The 7,395-nt window shown below is 47.0% G+C and overlaps 1 long non-coding RNA gene across 1 annotated transcript in view; it reads right to left on the reverse strand.

Moving 5' to 3' along the window:
- Positions 1–7,195, reverse strand: part of LOC139755294 (uncharacterized) — a 188,305-nt gene extending 181,110 nt beyond the window's left edge. The window contains exon 1 of the long non-coding RNA XR_011714069.1: positions 7,097–7,195. This is a non-coding gene — a long non-coding RNA (uncharacterized lncRNA). The remainder of the gene's footprint in view (positions 1–7,096) is intronic.
- Between the last annotated feature and the right edge of the window lie 200 nt (positions 7,196–7,395).

Raw genomic sequence — 7,395 nt, forward strand, 5'->3', positions numbered from 1 at the left:
CTGTCCCCTGGTCCCACTCCCACAAACCCTGCCCCCTGCTCCCACTCCCACAACCCTGTCCCCTGCTCCCACTCCCACAACCCTGTCCCCTGGTCCCACTCCCACAATCCTGCCCCCTGCTCCCGCGCATCTAAACCCTCTGCTGGGGGAAGGTTCTTGGCTCCAACGTTGTTCCCTGTCCATCTCCATCCTGGCCTGTGGCAGCTGGAAATCTCCTGGAAGGATTACATTTGGGGACTGAGCTTCCAAGATTATCAAGACGAGACTCTTCATTCTTTTAATTGTTTCTTACTTCCTGTATCTCTCATCCGCTAGCTTCTAAATGAGAGTAAGAACTAATCCTGCTTTACTGACTTTTCCACCACATCCCTCTGAGGTCTTTAAGCATCTCTGAATAGCACGAGTCTTCGACGTTCAAACTAACCACTCCTGTGTACGTCTCGTTTCGAATCCATTACCTCACGATGAAGTCATTTCACTGGGAGGTTGTCTTCATAAGGGGTATCCATGTTGGCTGGAGATAACTCTTCCTCTCCCCCAACCCCCACCCCAGACCTCAGCAGACCGTCTCAATGAATGGAAATTCTTCGTTCTCTGTGTACCATGCAAGACCTAGGCTGAGTGTTGTCGTATGTATGAAACAGTTCACGCCATTTGATGAGGATCTGTGGTGAAAGTTTACCGAAAGGTTTTCTTTTGCTCTTTTTTTTCTCTCTGTTTTTCACTCTGTCGAAATGGTCGACTCTTGCTTAGAATTTCCGAGACAAAATGCCTCCGTTTCTGTACCCCTGCGGTGCACAGCGATGAGCCTTGCTTCTTTGTTGGTTTGGTCTACCTTCTCTTCGTCTATGGTTATTGGTGTGTGATAAGTGTGTTTTTCTCTTACATCCGTCTATATGAATCACGTATCAATCTCTTACGAACTTCACTGTGCCTTCTATTCTTCTTATCGGTTATGCTCCCATTTCCCAAAAACGCAGTCCCTCTCTCTTTTGAATCATGTTTTGCAGTTCTGTCGCCCGCTTCACCATTTTCGATCTCACTATATAAAAAGAATAATCGCCTGATACAGCCCAATTCCTGCTTCCAGCTGTTGTGTGGGAAGGAGTTAACTGTTATGGGCTTGAGTATCGAGGGCACAATGATCTTAGAGAGGCTCCAGTAATGGTAGGTCTGTAGGAGATATGCGAGAACGAGAGAGATAATAGAGACATTCCTTAACTGGGTTCTGATATATCCTCTGACTCCTCTTTCACAACATATGTAAAGTGATAATTCCTCCTTTCGTAACGTACAATACACGTGATTACCTTCTCCTGAATAACTTGTGTATTCATCTCGCACCATCCATTGTGTCTATTTTGTAGACGTTAATTACCATTTTATATCAATCTCTCCGTTTTTCTATTACTACTGTCCCATTATCATGTCATATATATTTCATGTATATGTTCATTTGCTATTATTTTTTTCCTTTTCACTCCCCATCTTGACGCCGAACCCTCTTTTCTGCTCCCATTTGCCCTATTCCCACATCTCTGCGCCCCCTTTCCCTAATCCCATACCCCTCCTCTGGTCTGGCACCTCCTTCCCGGCTCCCGAAAAAATGGAAGATTGATATGCATTTCTTTAATTAACAGATCACAACACACTCCTTTAAACCAGGCTATTTCCATCGCCTCCAAGATTAGAAATCTCCGTTCCCCAAGGAACTCAACCCCCTCCCCCTACTGTGCCTCATTCTTAATATCTGACATTGACGCAAATACATGTCAGGGTTTTACAATGTCTTTCAAAAGAAAGGGATCTCCAACTCCTCCAGTACAGGAAGAGTGTAGAAATTACTGACGGTACTGCATACTGCACAGATACAGAGACCTACCATCACGTCACGAGTGAACGATGAGAAAGACCGCGGAGTAACAATGCCTGAAGACCTCACCTTCACACAAACTCAAAACGCAACAACGGTTGCCTCTTCCAAGATGATGGTGGGCTGGATCTTGCGAACCTTCAAGACAAGAGGGGCTGGGGGAAGGGAAAGAGAAGTCATGATGTTCTTCGTGTGCTGATGTCACCTTTCAGGTCGGGCAAAAATATGTTGAGTCAGACGGTGCGAAAAGATCTCTCACAGCCCTGACTGACTTTGTAAAAGGATCCGGACTACAGGAAAAAGAATGGAATCAGTGACCTGCACTCACTGGAACGCAGACAGGGGAGGTATATCATTATTTACAACTGGGAAACCGTAAGAGACATGGGCCGCAACCTATCCTCAATACCAGTTCCATGATGGCACGATGGGCAAGGAATACTCTGTTAAATGAAGTCAAAAGGTGTGATAAATCACAAGACTGAAGGAAAAAAGATGAAGGTCTACGTGGCCCCGAGAATATTCAACACATTACCTGGCAGCCAACAGAAAGCACTGCAGTGTGTAAAGTGGCGAAATTAAAGAAGTGCCTGTGCAAGTATTTACACACTGCACCAGACCAGCCGGGCTGTCTGTGGTGGTTACACGACCTCCAACCATCTGGTCGACTAAACGACCTGCCTCAACAGCTTGGACTCGACCCGAAGTGTCCGTGGGGTAACAAGAGCTCCGTTGACATCGTAAGGTTCGCGCATACGGAGAGCTGGAGTATCACGTCATCATGTTATATGCTCGTAAATTGTACCGTAATCCTCCTTGAGCCGAATCTATCGCATCGTATACATGCTTCAGGATTCCTCAGTGGCCTTGAGGGCAACAGAACCACGTCGTTTGTAAACATAATCTGTGTCTCAAATCTACTGGCGCTCACCTCGTCTGGAAAACACGCCTGGAAGTCATCCACGAGGCTATTTGGGATGGGTTTACTATACAGCAGTCAGCTGGAGAACAGGGAGATCTAGTGGAACCTAGACTGTAACATACCTCGCTGTAAGACTTGATGCCACGACTGAAATAGTCAAAAATGGGGTCAGCCACCTTGAGATGAAGAGTAAACATACAATTCCTTCACCAGATGTTACTACACAATATCTTAAAAGACGTTCGCTTCATCATCAACACACTACTCACATCTCCCTCTCCTCAGCAAGTGTCGAAACGAAAATGATCTTTACATCGACACACTCGAAAGCATCGCCACCAGAGAGAGAGAGAGAGAGAGAGAGAGAGAGAGAGAGAGAGAGAGAGAGAGAGAGAGAGAGAGAGAGAGAGGAGAGAGAAATGAGCTCCATCACAAAGTACATAAAACTTAGATGTCAGAGCAGAGAACTCCTTCCAAAACTACTACTAAAATATTCCCGGGGTTGATCATACTGGCTCTGTGCAAGGTTGATCATACTGGCTCTGTGCAAGGTTGATCATACTGGCTCTGTGCAAGGTTGATCATACTGGCTCTGTGCAAGGTTGATCATACTGGCTCTGTGCAAGGTTGATCATACTGGCTCTGTGCAAGGTTGATCATACTGGCTCTGTGCAAGGTTGGTCATACTGGCTCTGTGCAAGGTTGGTCATACTGGCTCTGTGCAAGGTTGATCATACTGGCTCTGTGCAAGGTTGATCATACTGGCTCTGTGCAAGGTTGATCATACTGGCTCTGTGCAAGGTTGATCATACTGGCTCTGTGCAAGGTTGATCATACTGGCTCTGTGCAAGGTTGGTCATACTGGCTCTGTGCAAGGTTGGTCATACTGGCTCTGTGCAAGGTTGATCATACTGGCTCTGTGCAAGGTTGATCATACTGGCTCTGTGCAAGGTTGGTCATACTGGCTCTGTGCAAGGTTGGTCATACTGGCTCTGTGCAAGGTTGATCATACTGGCCCTGTGCAAGGTTGATCATACTGGCTCTGTGCAAGGTTGGTCATACTGGCTCTGTGCAAGGTTGATCATACTGGCTCTGTGCAAGGTTGATCATACTGGCTCTGTGCAAGGTTGATCATACTGGCTCTGTGCAAGGTTGATCATACTGGCTCTGCAAGCACAATAAAATGGGATACGATAAAATCCTTAGGCGCGACGGTACGATGCCTAAACACGACGTTAAGATCCCTAAGTACGACAGTACGATCCCTAAGGAGAACGATACGATCCTTTAAGCACGCCAATACGATCCCTACGCACGACGGTACGATCCTTAAGCACGACAGTCCCAACCCTGAGGCACAACGATTACGATCCTCGGGTATTATGGCGTGACCTTTGATCTGATCCATAACGGGTCAGGTCAAAGGCTCAGGCCTTGAGCAGTCGTGCTCCAGGAACGTACCATCATGCTCAAGGGCGTCCAGGAAGGCAGGATATTAATGCTGGCGTGGCTGAACGCACAGAGGAGGGCTGAGAGAGGAGGTTAATATGAGGCCCCTGAGCTGGGACCCCCACTAAACGTGGAAGTCCTAGGGATATGCCATTGTGTAGAACATTTATGGCTCAGGAATTACTGCCGTCTTTACAGGTGGGTTCTGTGATATTTCCAAAGCCCGAGTGAAGCTGCTGGAAACACTGTGGGTATGAGACAACCGTCTACTCCTACTGCACAATTCACAGGACTGATCTCAGAGCCTGCCCACTCATTCAGTTCATCAGTTACGTTAATTACTGTGTTATCTCGCACAGGTGTTTTCCAAAATGGTGTACTCGCCCTTCAGTGAGTTAGAAAATACTGGTTTCATACACCTGTATCTTTCAGACATCATGATTAACGAAGGTTCTGACTTAGACATCAAGATCAACGAAGGTTCTAACTTCAGAGACATCAATATTAACGAAAATTCAAACTTAGACATCAAGATTAACGAAGTTTCTAACTTAGACATCAAGATTAACGAAGGTTCTAACACCTACATACCTTTCTTACACTGGCTCGGGCGGGGTTTATCGTCTATCCCTCCCAGCTTAGTACACCACCACTCTCTCTGGTGAGAGCTTGGGCTTCAAAGGATATCTAATGCTGCGGGTTCATAATCATTATACGTTATGCAAACTTGGATACTCCGGTACTTCTTGGAGAGTTTTCCTTTCCCTTTGAAACTTGTTCATCAATCTAATGGCTTTCCAAGGTATTCCACATATCTGCCGGTAGCGGGCGAAAATGCCCGAGGGCCCCAGACTCTTAAATAACATTTCATCCTGGTGTTTACCACTGGATTTCAGCTAATTAGCCGACCTGATTTGCACATGCTACTTAGTCATCCATCCAGCGGGGACTAAGTTATGAACTAGTTCTGTCCATGTGCGTATTTCCAGGTAAGTTTCGCGAACATGCTACGTTCTGATGACTAAACAGAACTTTTGGGACCGTCTGTATACGTCATACCGTGAGGTGAGGACGCTGGGAGCAAAACACGGCAACGGAGCCAGATCTCTGAGAGTCGACGTGGTAGCGAATGATGGAACCACCATGTTAGTCCAAAGTGAGTCACAGGGGAGGTGAGGGGGTCAGAGGCGGGGCCAGGGTTCTTCGGGAACGCTGAGGATGTCTTATTTGATCATTAAAAGTTCTCGTGGCCGCTGCATCAGGGGTCCCTTGTATGCTCTGGGAAAGCAAAAGTCTCAAGTTTGCCTCTGTTGAAGTATGAAAAACATAAACAATAAGGGAAGTTTCATATTCTCTTTTTCTTGTCGTCGTCGACAAAAGTTTTCACCAATTCATTAAGCCCCTTGGGACATGGGGACGGTACGACCCATCACCACGACGTCACGACCTCTGAGTATGATGGCATGGTGGCCCTCTTAAGCTTCAGTAAGTCAGGTCGAAGTCCTGGTCATCATACATACCTTAAGGTCGTTCCATCGTCCTAAAGGAGTCGTAGCGTCTTTCTCAAGGGTCGTGCCGTCTTGTTAAAAGGGTTAAGGCAGCGCCATCTCTGGTATAGTCATTTACATCACACAGTGAGGAATATAACTTCCTCGGTTCACATGCTGTAAACGCTACTACCCCTCACCACACGGACGGTCTGTGGTGTAAATACAGAATCATTTGTCACGCATGAGTCTGGTGTAATCCCGCGATGATATATCGGGCTTTTAAGCAGTATTATTCTCCGTGTGTTACCTCTGCGAGATACAGTTAATACGAGTGTTCGACAAACACAGTTCAGCATGGTGGTCTGCTGTTTTAAAGACGCATACTCTTACATATATATATATATATATATATATATATATATATATATATATATATAATACTATCATATGAATTTATGGAGATGTATTGCATCATTAAATAATCCCTGAGATGAAAATATAAAGGATAGTACAGTGAGAAATGCCGGAGATATTTCAAAAGAAGTAAAGCCATATGACAAGCGGTGCACGACCAGCCAGTGGTTGTGTGGAGGGAGGGTATTAGTCGAGACAGTGAGGGGAAAAGTTGGAGGAGGGCGAGAGACGGGGTGAAGGAGGAGATGAAGGAAAAGGGGGAAAGGAAGGGGAAGAGGAGGAGGAGGGTGAGGGAGGAGCCTGAGGAGGAGGATGGGAGTGAACTGAAATGAGAGATGGTCATGGCGAGGGAGCAGCGGTACCCCCTACATACACAGACTAATGGTGGGGGGCGGGAGGAAGAGACTGGTAACCTCTGGACTCCCACCAGGTTATGGCGAGGAGTCTGGAGGAGGTGAGTGGTACCTCTCCACTCCCAGGCTATGGTAAGGCGCGGCAGGAGGCGAGTGGTACCCCTCTACCCATACCCAGGGACTGGAGGGGTCTCGGAGGCTAGGGCAGCGGTACCCCTCCACACCCAGGCATATCAGCCTCGTCTCCCGTGAATCGGATGAGTCAGTTGCCATACATGGCGTGGGCAGAGGGATCATCCGGACGTGCAGGTATGTTTATACCAGCCTGGCTCCGGCCTCCGCCCTGACTTATGACCACGAACAGCAGCAGCAGCAGCGGCCTTCTCCTTGGTTATGCCCCACACAAGCGGTGACAACAACGCTTGCTGCTGTGTGTGTGTGTGTGTGTGTGTGTGTGTGTGTGTGTATGTGTGTGTGTGTGTGTGTGTTATCTTAGGTCGAAGTGTGTGAACACTGTCGGTGAGATGGTGCTGCTGGGGGCGATCATGATCTTGTAACAGGCACGAGGCGTCCTTAAGGACCAAGACATACTTACGAACCAGAAAAAGAATTGAAGATTAGTAAGACCTCCCACTCCCGTCGTCTGCAAGCAACACAGGCAGGTGTGGCAGTAGCTCTCTCCCGTTCCACTCACCTACAAGCAAACAAACATACACAAGGGTTAACAACCACATAGGAAAAGTAGATAAGGAAACACGAAGTAACCAAAACGTTTGGCGAAAATTATCTCAATTATCAAATGATATACGAACCGTGAAAATTGTACTACTCTAACCAGGGAAGAAAAATGACCTCAATGTGTCACTGTAGGTCGACACGCAAGGTTGTATTCTA

Source organism: Panulirus ornatus, chromosome 19, assembly GCF_036320965.1.
Source record: "Panulirus ornatus isolate Po-2019 chromosome 19, ASM3632096v1, whole genome shotgun sequence".
In the NCBI taxonomy this organism is placed as follows: Eukaryota; Metazoa; Arthropoda; class Malacostraca; order Decapoda; family Palinuridae; genus Panulirus; species Panulirus ornatus.